Genomic DNA, 24,492 nt, shown 5'->3' on the forward strand with positions numbered 1-24,492 from the left:
ATTAACCAAAACCTCTCAAACTGATTTAAAAAAAAAAGCATAGTTTTTTTCTCCTAATCTTATTTTCTATCTCAAACATCTGTGCTTATTTGAGAGCTGAGAAACTCCCTACTTAAATCTTTAATCTAGGAGGTCTTAAAATTATAGTTCATGTGGACTTAGTGAGGTCCTCATAATCTCTGAAACTGTGTAGGAGATGGAACTTACAGTGAGAGAAAGGAGAGACAGATTGAGGTGAGCCACACATAGAGCAACAGAGAGAGATGGTGATCCCAAGACAGGATGCTGGAAGGAAGAGAGCCAGAGAGCAGCAGACAGGCATGAACATGTGTGGGAGGGTCCATGCCACACTGGGATCTCAAAGTGTCCATACCTGGAACAGGTGAAGAGCCAGGACCCAGAGCCTTGGAGTCCAGGCCCACAGGAGACTGCAGCCACCCAGGGAGCCAGGGCTCGGGCGTCCCAGGAATAGCCAGGGTCAAGCTCTGCCTCCCATCCTCAGCCTCAGCCTTCACCTTGATTGGATTTCCTGGTCTCCTTCCTTCCCACATCATCCACTCTGCTGAATTCCTTCCATAGATGATCACTTCTCCCCAGGACACCGCCCCAGCAGCAAGTAACAGCCTGCCTGGCAGGGAGCCTTGCACGGGCCCATCCCCACCCGCTCACAGGCACACACTGGCTTGTTCAGGAGGTGGGTTCCAGCTCCCTCCTTCCTCCCTGCACTCCATGTTAGGTTGCTTCGCCTGTGGGTTCTCATGCTTACAAGCCCTTGGTGTAACTTTGCCTCCAACCCGTTCAGCATCACGTCAACTTCAATTGCCAATGCCCTAACCCATTCCCTTGTGCTTCCATCATGTTGTTTAGGCTATCAGGCAAACAAATTAAGACAGACATGTGAATACTGCTGCGCAACACAGAGCAATGGATGGGAGGAAAGCCCATACTTTGTCGTCTTATCCCCAGGAAAAAATGAAGGCGGGAAGAGTAAGAATGATGCCCTGTTCCTTAACAAAACGCTTCGTGCATTCTTTTATTGTGTCATAGCAGTGCAAGGAAACAAAGCTATTGCATTTTATTTGGGCTGGAAATGTAAAATCCTTAAAATATAACTTTTAGAAGGAAGGCAATTGCTCTTTTTCCTCTTTTTCCTCGTGTCTTATCATGAGAGTCATTTGATCCAAGATACTGCTCCTTAACTTGGGCTTTTTATTTGGAAGGAACACTAAAGATACTTCTTAGGGCTATTGTACAGAGAAAGTAGGTTGCACATTTAACCTTAGGAACAGAACTGCTGTTGCTTAAGTACCGCTCACCATTTCACCACCTGAGATGAAGAATGACTCAACCGTATGATGAAACAGACAAAGCCATGTTTCTAATGAGGCCAGAGCCTGAAGGCAGAAACCCTTCAAGAGCTGAATTTCCCATTTTGTTGCCAACAACAAATAAACTCAGTGTTCGTTCAATGACGATTAATCCGGCAAAAACCATGCAGAAATGAAGGAGCTTTAAAATGATCATCATTCATCAACCCAACCGTCTCCCTCGGATACTCACTTCATTACTAAGAGAGTAATTATTTTTGTGTTGTCAGTTTTAGGGAAAAGCCCTTGAGGGTTATTCATTGGTAATTGGAAAAATAAATGTTAATGTCTTCTGTGGATTAGGAAAGAATGCTTTATGACTAACTGTTCAGACGCTTCTATTGCATTGCCTGAGTTTGGAAGTTTCATTGGTTTTCCAGCCAAGGCTTCATAAAAGCTTTCAAATTACCTGTAGCTGTCAGAGAGGAGTCTTCTCAAGGAGATGGATGAAGCTTGCCCATGATGTTGCATTCCAGGTTTTTGTAATAATGCTGTGGCAGCCCCATCTCTCCCCTGACCCTTTTTATTTATTTTTTTTTATTTTCTTGAGATGGAGTCTCATTCCGTCACCCAGGCTGGAGTGCAAATGTGCAATCATGGCTCACTGTAACCTCTGCCTCCCAGGTTCAGGCAATCCTCCCACCTCAGCCTCCTGAGTAGCTGGGACTACAGGTGTGCACCACTATGCTGGCTAATTTTTGTATTTTTTGTAGAGATAGGGTTTCACCGTGTTGCCCAGACTGGTCTCACTGTTGGACTCAGGCAATCCTGCCTGCCTTGGCCTCCCAAAGTGCTGGCCCCGACTCTTTTTAAATTGTAGTCCCAAGGCCAACCTGTAGTGCCACTGATTTTCCTCACTGAGGAAATGAGCTCAGGTTATTAGAAGTGATGAAGTCAGCAGGCCCCCACAGGATGAGGTTTTAGTAGCCACAGGGCTTGAGGCGCAGCCTCTGGGAACCCAATCTCTTGATCTACAAGGGTGGATCTGGGGAATGTGAAAAAATAGGACAAAAATACTATCTAGCCCCAGCAGGAAGGATCAGGGTGGCCCTTGACAGCGTGGAGTGGTAAATACACCCATAAAAATATGTTGAAGAATGAGGGGCCGGGGTGGAACTGGCTTCCCTCTGTAATATATTGACAAAAGGGCCGGGTTTGGTTTTTCTCCACAGAATGGTCCAAAGCAGTTGTGGCAAGAACAGGCCCAGGAAGAGCCGGGGTCTCCCTCTTACTATTAATTTTGGATGACCCCATGCAGCACCCATTCAGCCTGTCCAGCTCACATGACTACACACAGGTTTAATCAAGAATCTCCTCCCAGCCGGGGGCAGTGGTTTACGCCTATAGTCCCACACTTTGGGAGGCTGAGGTGGGCAGATCGCTTGAGCTCAGGAGTTTGAGACCAGCCTGGGCAACATGGCAAGACCCCTTCTCTACAAAAAAAATACGAAATATTAACCAGCATGGTGGTGTGTGTCTATAATCCCAGCTACCTGGGAGGCTGTGCTAGGAGGATCACCTCAGCCCGGTGGTTGAGGCTGCAGTGAGCTGTGATCATGCCACTGCACTCCAGCCTGCATGAGAGACAGCCTGTCAAAAAAAAAAAAAAAAAAAAAAAAAAAAGAACGAAAGAAAAAGAAAAGAAGAAAAGAAAAAGGAAAAGAAAAGAGAAAAGAATCTGCAAGCTCAAGCTGCAAGTATTGGGGCCATCAGCTACCTTTTATTGAGTTCTTACCATGCCACATACCATGCACTTGAGTTTATTGTCCACAGAATCTACATAGTTACATTTGCCTCAGGAGGGGATTGTCATTCCCATTATATAGATAAGGAAACTGAGGCTTGGAGAGAGTAAGTACTGTAAGGTCATACATTCAGTAGATGATAAAGCTTCTATTTCAAGGCTGGCAATCTGATTACAAAGCCAATTCTGCTAAACTGTGTATAGCTAGTGCTTATACATGGAACTTAGACTCCAAGTTAGACTGTTACCTGGGATAGGGAGGCATGGCTGATCATGTCTTTTGCCTCTTATCTTGTGATATGTATATTGTATTAGTCTGTTTTCATGCTGCTGAGAAAGACATACCTGAGACCAGGTAATTTATACAGAAAAAAAGGTTTAATGGACTTACAGTTCCATGTGGCTGGAGAAGCCTCACGGTCATGGCAGAAGGGAAGGAGGAGCAAGTCACGTCTTATGTGGATGTCAGCAGGCAAAGAGAGAGCTTGTGCAGGGAAACTGCCCCTTACAGAACCATCAGAGCACATGGGACTTATTCACTATCACGAGAACAGCACAGTAAAGACCTGCTTCTATGAAATTACCTCCAACCAGGTCCCTCCCACAACACGTTGGAATTCAAGATGAGATTTAGGTGGGGACACAGCCAAACCATATAACATATATGTATTAAGGCAAGCCCTAAATTAGGTGCTAGATTAAGCAGTCTGTGGTTCGGGTACACTGATCTGAATACTTCCTCCACAGAACACATTAATTAAGCCATGCAAATATATTGCAGGGAAGGGTCTTGCCCAGAGCACATTGCAAGGGAGTTAGGGGCAGGGGAGTAGGGTATTGTCTTCATTGTGATTTTCTGTGGGCCTCTAGTGGACTACAGGAGACTGACAGAGTGAAAAGAATACTTGGGCCTATTATAGCCCAGCCTGTTGTCTGAGCAAGTGATTTAATATGTTTGGCCTTCTTGGTATTCTCTTTATCTATAAACTTAAGAACACTTACCCTGACAATTCCACAGGGTAGAAGGACTCAAATGAACAATTAATGTGAAAAGGTTTGGCACAGTGTAAACACATACAGGGGAAAGGTCATGTTCATTAGTTTGGAAACTTAAGTAGCTACAAAGATGTGGTGCCAATTGATGAATCAGTCGATCAGTCAGTCAGTCAGTCAGTCAAGAGCAGTGATCTTGAAATCTGAATCTAGGGCTGGACGAGGTAGCTCACACCTGTAATCCCAGCACTTTGGGAGGCTTAGTTAGGTGGATCACCTGAGGTCAGGAGTTTGAGACCAGCCTGGGCAACATGGTGAAACCCCGTATCTACCAAAAATACAAAAATTAGCCAGGCACCATGGCACACAGCTGCAGTTCTAGCTACTGGGGAGGCTAAGTCAGGAGAATCACTTGAGCTCAGAAGGTGGAAGTTGCAGTGAGCTGAGATCATGCCATTGCCCTCCGGCCTGGGCAACAGAGTGAGACCCTATCTTTAAAAAAAAAAAAAAAAAAATCTGAATCTAGCTCCAGCTCTGCTTTTACTTTCTGTGTGGTTCCCAGTGCTGACTTAGGTATCTGCCCCTTGTTTTCTTCATCTGTAAAATGTAAACAACAGCAAGATTAGAGTTCATGTGTATATAAGTGCATAGATACATAAAGCACCTTACTACTCTTACTAGGAAGATCCTGCATGCAGTTACTTAGAATACTTTTCTTGCTCATATCCAGTTTGAAAAGTAATGAGTACTAAGTACCTTCTTCCTTTTTCTCCTGTTCGTCCTTCTGGGGCTGTTTCTATCATTCATCTGATCTGATAAACCATGAGTGTGAAACCAGCGGAAGTTCAGTGAAGCTGACGGCACACCTTAAGTCTGTGACGCCATGATTAGATGTCTCTAGAAATAGGACTAGAGCATCTGTCCCCTAGGACAGGTGTCTGTACCCCAGAATTCTCAAGCTCTCACATTCCATAGTCAAGAGTTTGAAGGATCTGGAAAAATAAAAATTTTTTAAGTATCTTTGTTGTCTGTGTGTTACACTTTCTACTTTTTGATATTGAAATGTGTTTTTATTGTTTCTCCCTCTTGGGGTCATATTTGGCCAGGGAGTGGGAATGGTAGTTGAGCGAGAATCCTAAATCCAATAGCCATCCCAGAGGGCCAAATTATAGGTGGGAAAATGGCCCACCGTATCTAAGATTCAGAGGACAAGAAACCCACCTACGGAGGCACATGTGTTTTTTTTCAAGCATTTCTCAGAGACACTGTTTGTTAAATCAAGGACAAGGTTATGGAAGATCATCTTTAATTAAACCTGCAGTCAGTCCCTTTGGGGCTGTGTGCTGTGTTTACCTCTTAAATTCTGTATTCCAATTAGCAGAATCCTTGCTCCTGGCCCTGAGGCTTTATTTGCAGGTCTCACCATTCTTTGGTAGCTGTAATCTGCTCAATTTTGTCTGGAAGCACCTGCTCTACTGTTTCTTCCCGTGCTGTCTCAGGGTGCATATTTTTTTCCTTTCTTGATGTGTCTTTGTTGTTGAGATTGCTACTAGGAGCAGAGCCTGCTTTCTCTCTTAAATCACCACCGCCTGCTTCTCACCACCCCTGGATATTCTACCTTTCCCCTGAATCTGCCTCCACCTGTCCATGGTATTTCATAAAGATGCTGACTGGCATTTCCCGGTCCTCCAGAACCTTATGGAAGTGATGCTCCCTCCTATAATCTAAGAGGAGGTCTTGCAGAGGAGATAGAGGATGCTCCCCCCGTTGATCCTTCCTCCAAGTCAATTAGCAAAAGTCAGTTGATTTAAAAAAATCTTCATCACTTCATGCATAATCATTTAAAAAGACACCAGAAAATGTGGAGCTTCTTTGCAGCAATCCACATATTACCCCTAAAAGACTCCAGCTTCCTGCAATTAACAGCTAAAAATTACTCAGTAATTTTTTTTTTTTTTTTTTTTTTGAGATAGGGTCTTGGTCTTTTGCCCAGAGTGCAGTGGTATGATCATGGTTCGCTGTAGCCTCAAACTCCTGAGCTCAAGCAATTCTCCCCCCCTCAGCCTCCTGAGTAGCTGGGACTACAGGCACATGTTACCACACCTGGCTAATTTAAAAATGTTTTTTTTAGAGGTTAGGTCTGGCTGTGTTGCCCAGGCTGGTCTCGAACTCCTAGGCTCCAGCAGTTCTCCCACCTCAGCTTCTCAAAGTGCTGGGACTACAGCCACTGTGCCTGGCAAGCAGTAATTTTTAAAAAATTATTATAATAAAATATTTTTGATGTACAGAAAAATCTAGGAAAAATATTGAAAGATGTCTCCATTTCTCTCTACTCGACATTTCACTTAAGAAATGAAACATTATAGATGAGACAGAAGCCTCTTGGTACCTGTCCCTGACCCTTTCCTCTCTCTCCATAGAGGTAACTATTAACCTGAAGTTGTATGAATCCTTACCATGCATCTTTTTTTTTTTTTAACTCCTTCTGAAGGGTCCATACCTATGCATTTGAAACTTCATAAAATAGTATCATACTCTATGTGCCCGAGCACCTTGCTTTTTACATGTGAGTCTTCTGTGTTGTACATTGTGACCACCTTCTCCGTTCTAAGGGAGAGGCCTAATCTCTCCCGGATGGATGCATTGGCCTCTTCTAACACCATGCTAGGACGGGCCTCCGGGATGCGTTGTGTCCACAGCAGTGAGAATTTGCCTTCTGGCAGTGCTTCCCAAAGTCACCTGATCCTAGGACCCCTGCGGTGGGGGTGGAGAGGGGCATTGTTAAAAACACAGATCCCTGAGCCTACTCCGTGGTAGATCCACCACCCACGAGCCATTCAGTGCCCACAGGTGAGTCCTAAGATGACCTTGCAAGTTTGGGAAACTCCACAGCAAATACTTTCTGTAAAAGGCTAGATGGTAAATATTTTAAGCTTTTGGTCTCATCCGAGCTCTGTCACCCCTTCCCCACCCTCCTTCTTCACAACCCTGTAAAATATTAAAAAGTCATTCTTAACTGTAGTGCTATATAAAGACAGGCTGCTGGCTGGATCGGGCCGGCACGGTGTGCTCTCCCTGCTCTGGGAATTGCTGAGGTGAGACACTCCATGTCCGTACATTGACTAGATATTGTCAGATACCCCCAGGTGATTTTATAGCTGCAAAGTCTGTCACCTGCCTCTTCTTCCTGGTCTTCTGTGACCACTTTTCCCACTGCTCTCTGCCTTTTTTTGATATGCAGTTTGCCCATTGCACCATTTCTTTATAGTACAAGCACTTCTTGCCTGAACTCAGATTTTTATTGATTATGTTTGAGGAGCAGCATGCCAGTCACTCTCTCCGTATAAAATCCTTCTATGGTCTGGACACGGTGACTCACACCTGTAATTCCAGCACTTTGGGAGGCCGAGGCAGGCAGATCATGAGGTCAGGAGATCGAGACCATCCTGGCCAACATGGTGAAACCCCATCTCTACTAAAAATACAAAAATTAGCTGGGTGTGGTGGCGTGTGCCTGTAATCCCGCTACTCGGGAGGCTGAGGCAGGAGAATTGCTTGAACCAGGGAGTCAGAGGTTGCAGTGAGCCAAGATTGTGCCACTGCACTCCAGCCTGGACCACAGAGCAAGACTCCATGTCAAAAAAAAAAATAAATTCTTCTACAATGAGCTCATCACTGCTTCCAGAAACCTGTGTGGCCTTGTCAGGCTGTCCAGTGTGGGAACTGTGCTCCCCCCAGGAGTTTCAGCTCCAGAACAGATGCCGTTATCAGGACAGATGTGACAGACAGCTCTCACTGAACACATAGCCACGGCATGCTGGAATTCCTTGGCATATTTTTGGGAGATGCTAATTAAGGCTTCTGGTTTTTATGATTATCTAGGGTAGAAAATGTATGGGCAATGGAGGCAGTCCTGAAAAACAAAGAAAATGTTGACAAAGCCATGAATAAAGCATCACTATTTGTAAGGAAAAATATATAGTCAGGAACTTTCAACAAATGAAATAATCCAGGTCATTGGCAGTGGGGCCTCCAACAAGCTCATGCCAGTCACACTGGACAATGTTTAAGTTAGAATAACAGGAGGGGAATGAGTTGGCTCTGTTTGGATTAGAGAAGAAAGCACTCTGTTCTCAAAATCAAGTTGTTGGCTTGAATAAAGCCTGGAATCTTGGAAGACCAGGGAAATGTGACATGGCCCCGTGGCCCCACAGGTGTGTTGTCATTGGTTTCATTAAGGCAAAGGGGTAGACTGGAGGCTGCTACCACAAAGGCTTCTGACAACAATGGCCGCTGAGCTCCCTGTACTGCATGAGGTGGGAGCAAACAGGAAAGTCACCACCAGACAGCCAGAGGAACTTGGCGAAATCGGCAGTTTTGGCCTCTGGGTCGTGTAAACAAGGAGATAACTAGAGCAAGTCCCAGACACAGCAAGGAGGGCTGCTTGCTGCCTGACAGCTTTACACAACTGGCCTACACCCACCCCTTCTATCCTGCACCCCCGCATGTATGCACAAGATGGAGCATGCACAGGATGCCATGTGCACAGGATGGGGCATGAACAGCATGCTGCATGCACAGGATGCCCCATACACAGGATGCCACATGCACAGGATACCACATACACAGGATACCGCATGCACGGGATACCGCATGCACAGGATACCGCATGCACAGGATGCCACATACACAGGATGCCGCATGCACAGGATGCCGCATGCACAGGATGCTTTGTGCACTGAATTCTGTGTGAACAGGATGCTGTATGCATAGGATGCCACACTCACAGGCACACACTCTGCTGACTCCACTGGCGTTCTGTGCTCTGGATCTGCCTCTGACTTTCCCCACATCTTTTCCTTTACAAGGACGCACCATTTGGGTACCAATTCTCCCAAATGACACTGTGCCTACCTCAGCAAACAGCATGCACATCTCTGAAGGCCTGTTTCAGGATGTGTGGAAGGTGCAGGTGGTTCCTTCCTTGCCTCTCAAATCACTCAGTGGCCTGCTTAGCTACTGGGAAGGAACAGCCCTGGACACACATTCTGTGCAGCCACAGTTTTGGACACAGTTCCACCACAGGACTGAGGAGTAGCCATGCTGACTCGGTCACTCACCTCCTAAAGACATTGCAGGACAAATGGAAAATACTTCCTTTCCTTCTGTCTCCATGCCAGCAGTGAGCTAACAGGAATGGGTCCCTGTATCACTCTTCCTTAGTCCTCCATGTGCCAGGGGCAAGGACAGCCCAGGCAGTGGCAGTATAGTGACTACCTCCTGAGCTGGCACACAGTGTCCACGAGCTGGGCATGGTCTGCATTCAATCCACCTGAAGATGAGCACCTCATTTTATTGTTCCACTTGGAGGCCAATTTTGCAAACTCTGAAAGAAAAAGAAATCCTTGGCTATCATCTGTAAAAAACATACCTTTGACATTTAATAACTGACATTAGTGTGGCATTTCATTGTTTTAATTTTTGAAAAGTCATTTGATATTCTCATCAACTCTGTGAAGCAGGTGAAGCAAATATTGTTTTTTTTTTTAAAAATTTATTGTCCCCTTATAGATGAAGAATTTAAAGCTCAAAGACAATTTTAGGCCTTCCTGAAATTTTTGAAGGGCCCAGAGCTGGTACGTGATAAATCTGAGACTCAGGCCCAAATCTTAAAAATTACTTAATCCTATGATTTTTTTTTTTTTTTTTAACTAGACTATTGGTTGTATTGGTCGGGGTTCTCCAGAGAAACAGAACCAATAGGACACACACACACACACACACACAGACACACATTTATGTGTATTTATAAAAATGTATTATTTTAAGGAATTGGCTCATGTGAGTGTGGGGACTGGAAAGTCCAAAATCTGTAGGGCAGGCTGGGAGGCTGGAAACTCAGGTAAGAGCTAATGATGCTGTTTTGATGCAGAATTTCTCTTTTGTGGGAAACTTTAGTTTTTGCTTTTAAGACCTTCAACTGTTTGGATGAGGCCTACCCACCAACGTCATTGAGATTAATCTCCTTTACTTAAAGTTGACTGATTATAGACGTTAACTATATCTACAAAGTCCTTTCTCAGCAATACCTAGATTAGTGTTTGATTAAATGATTGGGTACTATAGCCTAGCCAAGTTGATTCATAAAGCTAACCACCACAACTATACCATAGAAATTCTCCCAGTAAAAGTCTCAATTTTTGCCGGGCATGGTGGCTCACACCTGTAATCCCAGCGCTTTGAGAGGCTGAGGCAGGTGGATCACCTGAGGTCAAGAGTTCAAGACCAGCCTGGCCAACATGGTGAAACCCTGTCTCTACAAAAATACAAAAATTAGCTGGGCATGATGGCGGGTGCCTGTAATCCCAGCTACTCGGGAGGCTGAGGCTGGAGAATTGCTTTCACCCGGGAGGTGGAGATTTCAGTGAGCCAAGATCACACCATTGCACTTCAGCCTGGGTGACTAAGTGAGACTCTTATCTCAAAAAAAAAAAAAAAAAGTCTCAATTTTGTGGCTGGCAGAAGTAAGAATGAACACATAGAGGGATAAAAGTGAAACTAAAAATTTCTGCTGTGGTCTGTATTCCATTGACAATGTGTCCCTTGAAGGTGGGTCTGCATCACATTCAGCCTTGGATCCCAGCACCCAGCACAGTGCCTGGCTATGGTAGGTCATCAGTAACCATGTGTCCAAGGAATATGTCTAAGCCCACCTTATTATCTCACAGATGCTCATCATAGAATTAACCATAACTTATAAAACAGTGGCTGCCAGGCCTTTCCAGCCATAAGAGATGTGCTCTGGAACTGACTGTCTGGTTCCAAGTGTAGCCTCTCCATTTTCCAGCTGTGCCACCTTAGGTGAGTACCTAACCCTCTCTGTGCTCCATTTCCTTCATTTGAAAAATGGAGGTGATCATTGTTTCTACATAGGGCGTTTGTGCAAATTGAATGAGTTGATTCATATGAGGTACTTAACTCACTCAGTGCCTGGCACATAGAAATACCCAATAAATGTAAGCTATTATTCCTATTATTATGTACACATATGCCCTAAATTCTTTTGTGTTGAGCCCCGCATTCTTCACTTGGAGGAAATCCAGACTTCACAGATTGTTCTTCCTTAGATATTTTCCAGATTCCTGGGTTACCAGGAATAATTGTACACATTGGAAGTAGATTGATAAATATATAATTAATAAGATTCTGCCTTCTGGAAAAGAATCCCTCCAAAGTAAAACAATCATGAGTAGCCTAGTATATTAGTTTGCAGGCTGCCATAAACGAAATACCAAAAACTGGGTGGCTTAAACAACAGAAATTTATTGTCTCATAGTCCAGGAGGCCAGAGCCCAAGATTAAGATGTTGGCAGGGTTAGTTCGCCTGGAGTGCTCTGAGGGAAAATCTGTTCCATGCCTCTCTCTGAGTTCTAGCCTCAGGCGTTCCATGGCTTGTAGAGAGCTGTCTTCTCCCTGTGTCTTCACATCGTCTTTCCTCCATGAGTGTCTGTCTCTATGTCCAAATTTCCCCTTCTTATAAGGATGCCAGTCATACTGGATTAGAGTCTTCCTGATGACTTCATCTTAACTTGATCATCTGTAAAGACACTATGTCCAAATTAAGGTCCTATTCACAGGTGCTGGGGGTTAGAACTTCAACATCTTTTGGGGGCACCCAGTTCAACCTATAACACCCTGCTTTCATACTGGGCCCAGTGAACTGTAAACTGTACTTATATCTTGGCCCCAAAGTAATGCCCTTTAACTGACGAATAAATTCCTGGTTTCAAGGTGTTTATGTGCAGAGGAACTCCAGCTGACTAATGTTGAGGGCCATGTGCTGTTATTTTAACATTTACTATTGTTATATTTCAATATCTTTTTTATATCTTACAATAAGCCCTCATTTAGTTGGTGATGCTAGTGGGAAAATATGGGTTGGAAATAAAACTAGAAATAAAAAGCTATGATGAAGGCCAACAGCATGACACACACCATGCTATTACAGAGGAGAGGAGGCTCCGTGAAATATCAGAGACAGTGCCAAAATAATTTTTACAAAGCATTATTACATGGTGGTTGATGTACACGCTCTGAGAAGTTATTTCCTTTCCTTACATTTATTTCCATGTAAAACTGACTTTGGGTTATACAAGGACTTCGGGCTGAGTCCCTCGGTGCAACACTCCAGCTCAGCACTTATGGAATGCTGCATGCCCGCCCACACATCTTCACACGTGGCTCCGTTGGATGAAACATCATTTCCTGAGATATCACCCTTGAAATGTATAGGGAGGCAACTGTCACTATATCAAGTAGATGCAGTTACTCAGATACACAGAGCCTAGAGGCTAGTAAGAGGCAGGGCCTGTTTGTGCCATGGCCTCTGGTGGAAGAGCGTGGGAGAACAATAGAACCCTTCCATGTGTACAACACTGAGTTCAGAGTGTTCAAGGAGCTGGCTCCAAAGTTCTCAGAAAGATAGCAAAATCCTTAATGATGGGAAAAGATGGAGTTACCCACTGTGGATCCATTCTGCAATGTTTCTCCTTGAAGTGAGATCAAATGCCTGACCACAAGTTGTCCTGAGGTCTCCTCCTTTTGAAAGAGATTGGCCAGAAATCAATTGCCTGATTGAAGTCAGCCTTGCCATTAACTAAAGATCAAGCCAGATGGTGCAGGTCACTAAAGACGACTGGTTCTGTCCCTGCTGGGAACAGTTCTTGGGCCAGCTGCTCTAAGTCCCCCGCCAGCTTTCCACAAATGTCTGACCATCTTGTCACCCTCTTCCTGCAGACATGATCAGACACATTCCCTTCCCCTGAGCCTGTCTGTAGGGAACTGTGCAGTGCCAGCAGAGTTCTGGAAGGATGAAGTGCTGAGTCTCTGTTGGGTACAGACACATCCAGTTACTGGCAGGACAGAGTAGTGCTGTGGGCATTTAATCAAGATTCTGTTAGGCAGGGAGGTGTGCTGAGGCTGGAGTTCAGCAGGGAATGAGAGCAATTGCTTCTATTTCCTGAGCAGCTACAATGTGCCAGCCCAGCACTAAGTGCTTCATACACATTACTTCATTTAATTCCCACAACATTCCAGTGAGGCTGGTGGGTACTAGTACTGCTACTGTCCCTTTTCACAGAGAAGGAAACTGAGGCTCCAGGACATAAAGAAGTTGCTTAAGTATACAGCTAAGAGCAGGAGAGCCAGGATGTTAGCCAGTTGGTCTGATTCCAGAGTAAGGTCTTCAGGTCTTGGAATCAGAGTTGGTCTGATTCCAAGGTCGGTCTGTCTGCAAAGACATCAAGGAGTTCACAGTGCAGTGGGAGAGAGAGACAAGCCAGCTGGGATTATATGACATGATATGATGGTATGATATTATAATGTGATATGATATATGATATGATCTGGTATAATGATATATGATGATATGATATGGTATGATGATATGATAATATGATATGGTAAGATATATGATGATATGATATGGTATAATATATGGTATGATATAGTATGATATATGATGAAATGGTATGGAATGATGATATATGATATGATATAATATGATATGGTATAATGACTTATGATGATATATGATGATATGATATGGTATATGATATAATATGGTATGATGATATATGATGATATGATGTGGTATGATATAGTATGATATATGATGAAATGGTATGGAATGATGATATATGATATGATATGATGGTATGGTATGATGATGTATGATGATATACATGATATGACATGGTATGATTATACATGATGATATGATATGGTATGATAGATATATAATGATATGATATGGTATGACATATGGTATGATATAGTATGATATATGATAAAATGGTATGATATGATATGATAATATGGTATGATGATATATGATGACATATGATATATGATGATATGATGTATGATATGATATGGTATGATGATGTATGATATATTATATGATATAGTATGATGATATATGATGGTATGGTATGATATATGATATGCTATGGTATGATATATGATGATGTGGTATAGTATGATATATGATATGCTATGATATGATATGATGATATATGATGACATATGATATATGATGATATGCATGATATGATTTGGTATGATGATAATGATATAATATGGTATGGTGATATATGATGACATATGATATATGATGATATGCATGATATGATTTGGTATGATGATAATGATATAATATGGTATGGTGATATATGATGATGTGGTATGGTATGATGATATGATATGATATGGTATGATGATGTGATATGATACAATGAAATGATATCATATGGCCTGTGATGAGGCTATGGAAACAGGGAAAAGACACTGGATGGAGTCTTGTGGGGGCAGGGAGATCATGAAAGCATTTCCAAAGTTGGAGTTCTAGATGTGTGTCCCCCCAGCACCCTATGATGGTTAATGTTATGTTAACTTGACTGGGCCATGGGATGCCCAGATATTTGGTCAATGTTATTCTGGGTATTTCGTGAGGATGATTTTGGACAAGTTTAACATCTAAATTAAGAGACTGAGGACAGCCGATTGCCCTCCCCAATGCAGGTGGGCCTCGCCCAATCAGCTGAAGGCCTGAAGATAATAGAAGGCTGAACCTCCTGTGAGTAAAAGACCTCCTGCCTGGCTGCTTTCAATCTGGGACATCAGCTTTTTTTTCTGCCTTCAGACTCGAACTGAAGCATGCACTCTGCTCTTCCTGGGTCTCCAGCTTGCAGACTCCCTCTGCAGATCTTGGGACCTGCCCACCTTTATAATTATGTGAACCAATTCCTTATAATGAATTGCTTTATTTGCACACACACACCTCCTATTGGTTGTTTCCCTGGAGAGCCGTGACTTGTACACACCCTGTTCTTATTCTATCACAATGCCTGTTACAGCATCTCAGCACTGCCCGTTTAACTGCATCTCCTACTGAGCTGGAAGCTCTGGTGGTTTAGGGGCAGGTCTGCTCATTCACTGCTGCCTTCCCCGCACACAGAATAAGCCTAGCAGAATGCCTGTGGATGGACGGACCAATGAAAGTAATGAGGTGCTGGGACCCGAAGCCTGAGCAGCATGAGTCATGAGGAGGCGTAGGTGGAGTTGGAGGTGGGAGGAGGATGATGTAGCAAAGGTAATGGCATGAGTCAAGCGTCTGGCTGAGAATGGGCACAGTGAGTCTCAGACATCAGTGACTCCAGCAAGGGCTGGAGCCTGCAGGGAGGGGGCCAGTGATGGGGAGGGGAAGCTGGATGGTTGGATCATGAAGTGCTTTGCACACAAGTTAAGTGGTTCGACTTTATCCTGCAGGAATTGGGGGCCGCTAAAGAGTTGACAGATTCTGAATCTACCTAGCCGTGTGATCTTGGCCAAGGTATTTAACTCTGGACTTGGGTTTTGCTGTTGTTTGGTTAGTTCGTTTCTTTTTTCCATTAGAAAAATGAGGGAAGTGATGTGCCTGGGATGGTCGTGAGACTCTCCTGGGTGTGTTGAGTGCTGTGTAAGGGGAGGCATGCTGGACATCTAAAGGGGCAGTGGGCATGGGGCCTACCTCAGCCTTGGCACACAAGCAAGTCCACGACATCCTTCTCCTCTGAAGGCTGACAATTGGCAGAATGCGATGAATGACTGTCTGATGGCATCAGAGAGTCGCGATGCTGTTAAAAGGAAAACCTTAGACAGATTAAGTTTAACAGAGTTTCATTGAGCAAAGAACAAACCACAAATTGGGCAGCCCCTGAACGAGAATAGATTCAGAGAGGCTCTGGCCCAGCCACATGGTCAAAGATTTATGAACAGAGAAAGAAAAGTGATAAACAGAAAACGGAAGTGAGGTACAGAAACAGCAGGATGGGTTACAGCTCTGCATTTGCCTTATTTGAACATGGTTCAAACACTTGGCCACCTGTGATTGGCTGAAACTCAGCGCTTGGCACAAAGGTTATAGTTGTGTACAGCCAGCTAGATCACAGTTCACCATGTACAGAGAGACCTGGCTGAACTTAAAAATGTAAGGAGGCAGCTTTAGGCTAAACTTGATCTAACAATGCTTTCCCCATGTGCCTGGCATTTCTGTCTTGGGAGCATCCAGATGAGTAAACGACGTCTAAGAAGAGTCACTGGGAGAGACTCACAGGTGCATGAGAGAGGAGTCTGTTTTGAAAGCAAGGCCCGTTGAATTCCAACTAGAAAAATCTCCATTCATTTAAGAGCCATGTGTCTCCCTGCACTAGTTTGGTATTAATATTTATCCATGTTCATAGTATATTCAGATCAGCTGCTGACAAGGCCTTTTCATTGGTCAAATACACCACCCTATATGAGGAAACATAGACCTTGAGTGGATTAAATATATATCTCAAAGGCTTCTGAGCCCCACTTTGCTCCCAAGAGAACTATTTTATTTTTCTGAGCTCTCTAGAGGAAGAGAGGCAGATTAGTTTTCCCAGTGGTGTAGTGACCAGGAACTCCAGAAATCTGGGGATCAGCAAGCCACTGCACCACTGCAGGGCTCCAGGGTCCTACTCCTTAGCCACACTCCAAGGACCAACTAGGAATAAGCCATTGCAAATGCTGGTTCCAGGAACACGCTGCCCCAGCTGTGATCCAGGGATCAAAAGCTAACACCAAACCTGTTGGCTACAAATCCTCCTGTGAGCCCAGCCTCCCTTTCCACTTAAATGAGTTCCTAATTCAAGGCTGCATGAGTGCCTTTGGGTGGCCATTCACAATCACAAGGAAACCTCAGCTGCAAGAGAGTCTGGGATATTCAGTTTGCAATATAAGAAAGCCCTTAGCAGAAGGCTGGGATAGATAAAGAGCTACCATATTGTCACTGATAAACTGGGTTCTTTCACCGCTTTGTGTCAGTCACAAAAAAAGAACATCCAGCTGGAAAAAGCAATCAGGCTTTATTCACTAGCCAAGGAATGGAGAAGCCGGCTCTCACTAGAAAGGTAGCTTCTTCCCAAACAATAGAAGGTGTGGGGTTTTAAGCACCAGAGGCAGGGTGGGAGAAGCGTGTTTGCATGTGCAGGGCGGGGCTCCAGATACGCCTAATTCATAAATATATATGTTCATATATCACCTGTACACAAAATGGTGGAGATTTTCTTTTGGGGGAGGAAATTTTAGCATTATAATGATATGTTAATGATCTGAAGGCAACTAAGGGTCATCTATTCCGGTTTGTGCTGGTTTTGTGGGGTCTTATCTTCCTCTGCTCTTTAGTCAGCGGTCAGTAAGCTCTGGTGCCATCCCAGGCCTTCTAGTTTCATTAAGCAGCTGTGCCTGTAGATAAAGGGACTAAAAGAAAACAGAAAAAGGAACTTCCCCAGTGACTTCATCAGGGCTGCCCTGGTAACAATACTGGCTGCCCTGAAGAAGACCTAGATATTCCTTGTTTAGTGTGTGCCGTTAAAGATCAATGCTGGAAGCTGGCAAGAGGGAACATTCTCACTAGCTTTCTATTTTAAGTAGACATGATTTAATATATTTACCTAGAAAGGTCTGAGCACGCATCCTCTACTCTACCTTCCTCCCTAAACCCCACATCCCAGCAAACCTGTACTCAAGGCATTCACAGTTTGCAGAAATGATTTGCTAATCCAGGCTAGGGCAAGCCCCAAGAGAAGAGCTGACAATGACCAGTTTTCTGGGTCAGAGGCACAGAATTGGATGGGCCAGAGGGAGCCCATTCATCTCCCTTTCTTCCTCTTCAAATGTTGCTCCCTGACCCTTTATCTAAGACTGGATGGTTGGTGGTGAATAAAATTGAAGTTCCTAAGCTCCTAAAGAGGTTTCTGGAAACCCGCGTTTAGCTGGTGTCTCAGTGTGGCTGGTTGGTTCCTAACCAGTCTCTGCTTCTAAACTTTACCTCCAGGGCCAGGCGGGTTCAGGCACGTTCCTGGTGGAAGGTGCTCTGATGCTGTGGAAGAGTTTCTTCATGGATTCCAACTGCTTGATTTGTGGGAATGACTGCACCATGCCTGTTCTCCCCCACCTTTGATGAGGCATCTGACACTGAGTTAATTCATTTGCATGGTGTAGACTATTAGTATATCCAGTGTTGGGACACTGTGTCATCTTCTTTCTGATTATGATGGTAACAAATGCTTGCCATAGGAGACTGGAAAAACCTATCCTATAGGAATATTGGAAAATCTATCCTGTAGGAAGAAAGAAAAAACTCACCTAAACTTGTACCACACACTGTCAAATCTGGCACTTTTTCTTCTTTTTATCTTTTCCCCCTAAAGCCACAGGCATTTAAAAACACCCTGAGCATGCGTCAGCCTGTCTGTCCACATCCACATACGTGGTATCGAGGTCCTCATCTTGCAGATACAGATCTATTCTCTTGCGGAGACTCAACCTTGGACAACATCATTACTTTCCACTGCAATATTCATTACTCCATCAGCAAATTTTTATTTTTTATTCTTTTGAGACAGAGTCTCGCCCTGTTTCACAGGCTGGAGTGCAGTGGTGCAATCATGGCTCACTACAACCCCAACTCCTGGGCTCAAGTGATCCTCCTGCCTCAGCCTTCTTAGTAGCTGGGATCACAAGTATGCACCACCATGCCCAGCTAAGTTTTTTTTCTTTTTCTTTTTTTGTAAAGATGGAGGCCTCTCTTTATTGCTCAGGCTGGTCTCAAACTCCTGAGCTCAAGCAATCCTCCCGCCTTGGCCTCCCAAAGTGCTGGGATTACAGGCGTGAGCCACTGTGTCCAGCCAGAAAGTTCTATTTTGTATAGCTAACCTAACAAAACCGCTGCAGTGCTAGCCCCTATTCTTAGTCTATTGCCCATCTGGCCTCCACTATCTGGAAGATAGACAGAAGAGCCCACAACCTTCTCCAGACAACAAAGAAACTGGCTGGTAAAATCATCAAGAGGCTAGCTGGCGTCTGGGGGGCGTGAGGGAGTGCACTGCATTAATGAAGTCTTTTTGTTCTTGGAAAAGTGTTTGGACAAAGGCTGTGCTATGCGTACAGCGTCTCTGCAGCTCCTGGACATATGCTCTGACTGTGCTACTTCTGCACACAGAAGGTCAGCATATGGCTTCCTTTCTCTTTCCCCCAGGAAAAATGACAGGCTGGGCATGGCTGCCTCACCTGCTGTTGCTCTCGCTCTGGAAAAAGAAGTGTTGGAGGCATCACTGTCAGTAAATCTTCACTGGGCTCCCAGCAGGCCTGGCCTAGCTTGACCCCTTCATGGGTAACAGCAAAAGGCCGCCCGCTGCTCCTCGGCTGAGCAACCAAACAGCACAGCTGCTGAGGTTAGGGTTTGAGGTGAAATATAGCCGCACACATCTTACAGGGTCACACGTGGGTAGCCTCAAAGGGCAAATAGGTCTTGAAATGAAGGTCTCAGGGGAGAAACCACTTCCATGGCCTGTTCTCAAGCTGTCCAACTTGGCAGGGTGAGAAAAGTCTGCAGTGAATGGCCTTCCTGGGTCTTTCCATCAGAGCAGCCTGGAGTGAGTGCTGAAGGTGAAACAGCCACCCCAGCGCTTCTCCTCCTCCTCCACACTCCTTCATCCTGTTAGGTCCCCTGCCTTACCTTTGTCCTTGTTATTGCTGACAGTCAGAGCATCCAGGAAACAGAGCCGGGAAAGAAAGAAACCGGAAGAGAGGAGAGGGGCCTAAGATTGAGGGTTTGGAGAACAGATTAATGCTATGACCTTCAGCCGCCTGGGGACACAAAGCACCTTCCAGAGAGAAGCCATTGAGCAGTCACTGACGTTGCATCCATCAGGCTCGTACTGATTGTAGGATTTGATTTTTAAAAGGCACGTGTTTATGACTACCTGGCTTTCTTGTCCCACTCTATAGCAAGCTAACTGAAAGCACTTTCCCCCACGTCAACCAATTAAAGAGAAGGCTAGCAAATATGTCTGTGGCAGAATAATCTTGGTGTTTCCTAATTTCCACTTCATGGCACATGTGGAAAAAGACATCTGAAGGTGCTATGGAATTATATGGACAAGGCTGCAGGTAGACGGCGAGGCCACGGAGAGATTCGACTTGGAACCTATTGGGAGAATGTAGGGTGGAGACGTGTGATTGCGGATCATGTGAACCCAGGATGCATGTGAATTTCCTGCATCACCTAAGGAGGAAAGTGGGGAAGCTGTTGAGCGAGAGCAGCTTGAAATTCTTCTCGGGATCCATGTTCATGTAATTGATTCCTTCCTTCCTTGCTCCTTTTTTGCCCTTCTTTGGTTGATTGATTCTTTCTTTCATTAATCAAATCTGTCCTCAAGGATCTCGCCTTCAGCTCTGGGAAGAAAGCCCATTAAGCAACCACAAGGCAGTAAAGAAGGCAGGAAGAGACAGGAATGGTCAGAGTATGTTGAAAAACGTTCCTCAGTCAGTCTCCCAAATGTGCGGTGTATGCTGGAATCACCTGGAGTTCTCTGTACGGATGCCACCTCGAAGACCAGGGGATCTCAGGTGGTGATCAGGAATCTGCATTTCACCAGCCCCTGTCCCCACCCCATCCCCAGGGCACGCTTTTGGAAATCTGCTCACAATGTGTCCCTCCTCCTCTTTCCTGCTTTTATTAACTAGATGTTAAAATGCTTGGAGTCACACTCAAGAGTGTGTGGGGTAATTCTTCTCGTGAGACTTAGATCCTTGTTTTTCAGCACCAAGTAAACATTTCTAGCCTTTCTTTTTCTCACAGAACAATTCATTTCAAAGCCATACCTCCGAGGGGGCAAAGGTTTTCTCTAGACCATGCAGCATCACTGTCTCTGGGCCCTGAGGCTGTTAGAGTGGTGGGTACAGATGTGCTGAAGGTGCCAGCTCATGCCCTGAGGCTGCTGCTGAGCTGCTCGGACTGGAAACCAGCACTGAGCCTTGTGTGCACAGAGAAAATCACTGCAGAGTTCAAATGACAAAAGACCCTTTGAACTTCATCCATACCTATGGCAATGGCTTGGAGAATAAAACCAGTGCATTTTTTTGTTTTTTTGAGAAAGAGTCTTGCACTGTTGCCCAGGCTGGAGTGCAGTGGCACAATCTCGGCTCACTGCAAGCTCCACCTCCTGGGTTCACGCCATTCTCCTGCCTCAGCCTCCCGAGTAGCTGGGACTACAGGCGCCCACCACCACACCTGGCTAATTTTTTGTACTTTTAGTAGAGACGGGGTTTCACCCTGTTAGCCAGGATGGTCTCGATCTCCTAACCTTGTGATCCGCCCGCCTTGGCCTCCCAAAGTGCTGGGATTACAGGTGTGAACCACCGCGCCTGGCCAAACCAGTGCATTATTAACACATGTTTCAAGCCATCGAATGCGGACCTGCAGTCTTAAAGCAGATCCTGAAACACCTTAGCTTGTATTTGTCCCTGAGGCCCAGCAGATGCTAGCAGTCCTGCCCCGCACTTTCACTCCTTCACCCTGTTTGACAGGCTAAACCCTAGGATGACCATATAATTATTCAAACCACATAATGTTGAGAGTGAAAAGGATGCAGTTGAATTGAATAAAAATGTATACCAGACTGTCCTGGGCACTCAATCTAACGCCCACTTTCTTAAGAGAAGAAACATGAGATCGTCAGTGTAAATGAAGATAAACCCTGTGGCTCTGGCCAGTTTGATAAGAGGAGTGAGGAGAGATGTATATTTCTGCCACGTAATTCTCAGCCCAGGGGAGGCTGAGGGGCCAGCCTTTGCGCTGCCGCTACTTAGCTATAAACTTTGGGCAACCACTGGCCTCCCTGGTCTCGTCTCCTGCTCTGCGAAATGGACTGACCTTCCAGATCATTTCTGGGGCTCTGTACTAATGAAGGAGTGTGGGTTCCCGTTTCCTTTCTCTTTTTTATCCCTCTTTTCCTCCTGCACCTAGTCCTCATTTTTGCATCAGCTTGTGAACTGCAGCACCTGGGGTTATTATTATTAATTTCAAAACTCCTGTTTTAACATATAAAGTGACCCAATTACAAAATAAAAATTGATTTTAATTGTGAGCATGCCATTACTATATGGTATTCTATTCTCAGTTGTTTACATGCCACTCTCCTCAAGCACAGTGTATAATAAGTCCCTTTCTGTGAGGCTGGGAGCTTACAGATTCCTTTACTGCAAAGACCTGCATAGTTGGAAGGTGCCAGAGAAGTGAATTATAGCAACTGAATTGAGCTCTTCAAGTTCTGGCAACAGCCAGGAAGCTAAAAAGACGCTTTGTCTTAATGGTGGCAGGAGCCCAGAACTGCCTCAGTTTAGAGTGATTAAGAGTATTTCTGAATTTCACCCTACTGCTGTCTGAAACAGCAGCCAAGATTGAAGGGCGGGGGTGAAATGCTGCAAACTGCACCAGGAAAGGGGAGGATTAGAGGAGACCGAACGGCTTCCCTAAACCCTTGCTGCTGTATGCAGAGATGATGTCACCAGGAGCTCTACAAGACATAGAGATGCTTTAGGTATGCAATTTGCTAATGTCTTGATACAGCTGCTTATTTAAAATCATCCTTAGGGCCAGGCACGGTGGCTCACACCTGTAATCCCAGCACTTTGGTAGGCTGAAGCGGGTGGATCATCTGAGGTCAGGACTTCGAGATTAGCCTGGCCAACATGGTGAAACCCTGTCTCTACTAAAAATACAAAAAAAAAAAAAAAAAAAAATTAGCCAGGTGTGGTGCTGCATGCCTGTAATCCCAGCTATTTGGGAGACTGAGGCAGGAGAATTGCTTGAATCCGGGAGGCGGAGGCTGCAGTGGGCTGAGATCATACCACTGTACTCCAGCCTGGGTGACAGAGCAAGATTCCATGTCAAAAAAAAAAAAAATCCTTTAATACAGCCCACTGTCTGTTTGTGTAGGGTCCTGAAGCTAAGAATCATTTTTCCTTTTTTAAATGATTGTGGGGGGAGAGCAAAAGAAGGATGGCGTTTTGTGACATGTAAAAATGATATGAAATTCAGATTCCAATGTCCATAAATATTTAATGGAACACAGATCACGCTCATTTGTTTACATGTTGTTCACAGCTGCTTTCCACGGTAACTGCATAGTAGTTGGGAAAGAGCCTGCATGACACCCTCAGCGCTGTTCTCTGCTGCCTGCACACAATAAATCGCAGCGATGCTGCCGTAAGTTGACAGCCTCTAGAGTGCTACCCTCTGTGCTGTACTAGAACACTTTATTTTATTTTGTATTACCAGCTTTTCCAAAGACTTTAAACTATAGAGAACAAAAGAAGAGGTGGTGAGTGAGTCTGAGGCATTCACTTCCAACTCCTGAGGAGATTTTGCTAAAGACTGTAGATCGCAGAATTCCTCATTTTTTTCCTTTTACTTTTCTTTCTTTCTTTTTTTTTTTTTTTGAGACGGAGTCTCCCTCTGTCACCCAGGCTGGAGTACAGTTGTGCTGTCTCAGCTAACTGTAACCTCTGCCTCCTAGGTTCAAGCGATTCTCCTGCCTCAGCCTCCCGAGTAGCTGGGACTACAGGCACATGCCACCATGCTGGCTAATTTTTTTTGTATTTTTAGTAGAGATGGGGTTTCACAGTGAGAATTTACCTTGGTTCTTTGCTTTACTTTTTTAACCCGTTCTCACACTGAGGTGTATAGGGGGTAACAATTGAGGTGGGATGGAATTAAGCTTAAGCTACAAAATTGCATTAGGCTTACCTAATAGTTGTTTTCAAATATCTATCTGATGCCCAAGAATGTCTGCCCAGGTTTCTCTTGTTGTGAAAGTACCTACAGAATAGCCTTTTGCCTCTCGGCCCACAAAGCCTAAACTATTTACTATCTGGCCCTTTCCAGGAAAAGTCTGCCTATCACAGCTTTGAAAAATTCCCATCTTGCTATAGAAAAGTGCAGAGCCCTGGCATTCAGTGGCTTTCACGCCTGAGCCCATCTCTTTTGCTGCAGTCTGACTCCATGCGATTTCCTCACATGTGCCCTGTGCAGCAGCCACAGTGGTGACCGCAGGTTCCAGATGGCTGCTCCTCTCTTCTCCTTACCCTCCTGGGGGCTGCTTCCAGGTCCCCAGTGTCCTCTTCCATACTGACTGCCCCGGGGGGGAAGGGGCACCCTTTCCCCTGGCTTTATGTTTCTACAAGAGTAATCATAATACCTGGCATCCACATCCTTACTGTACCCCATGGCCACTTTACACACAGCATCTCATTTTATCTTCTCCCAGCCTGTGGAAGTAGGTTTTATGACAATCTCCATCTTACAGTTCACAAAACTGAGACTCAGAAAGGTTAAGCAACCTGCCAAGGTCGTATAGATAGAAAGTGGCAAACCCAGGCTTGGGGTTCAGAGAGATGAGCTCCAGCACCCAGGCGCTGACTGCTTTGCCACAGGGCTGCTCTGGAAAAGCACCTGGCCTCTTGCAACCTTCCTCTGAC

Source organism: Symphalangus syndactylus, chromosome 2, assembly GCF_028878055.3.
Source record: "Symphalangus syndactylus isolate Jambi chromosome 2, NHGRI_mSymSyn1-v2.1_pri, whole genome shotgun sequence".
In the NCBI taxonomy this organism is placed as follows: domain Eukaryota; kingdom Metazoa; phylum Chordata; class Mammalia; order Primates; family Hylobatidae; genus Symphalangus; species Symphalangus syndactylus.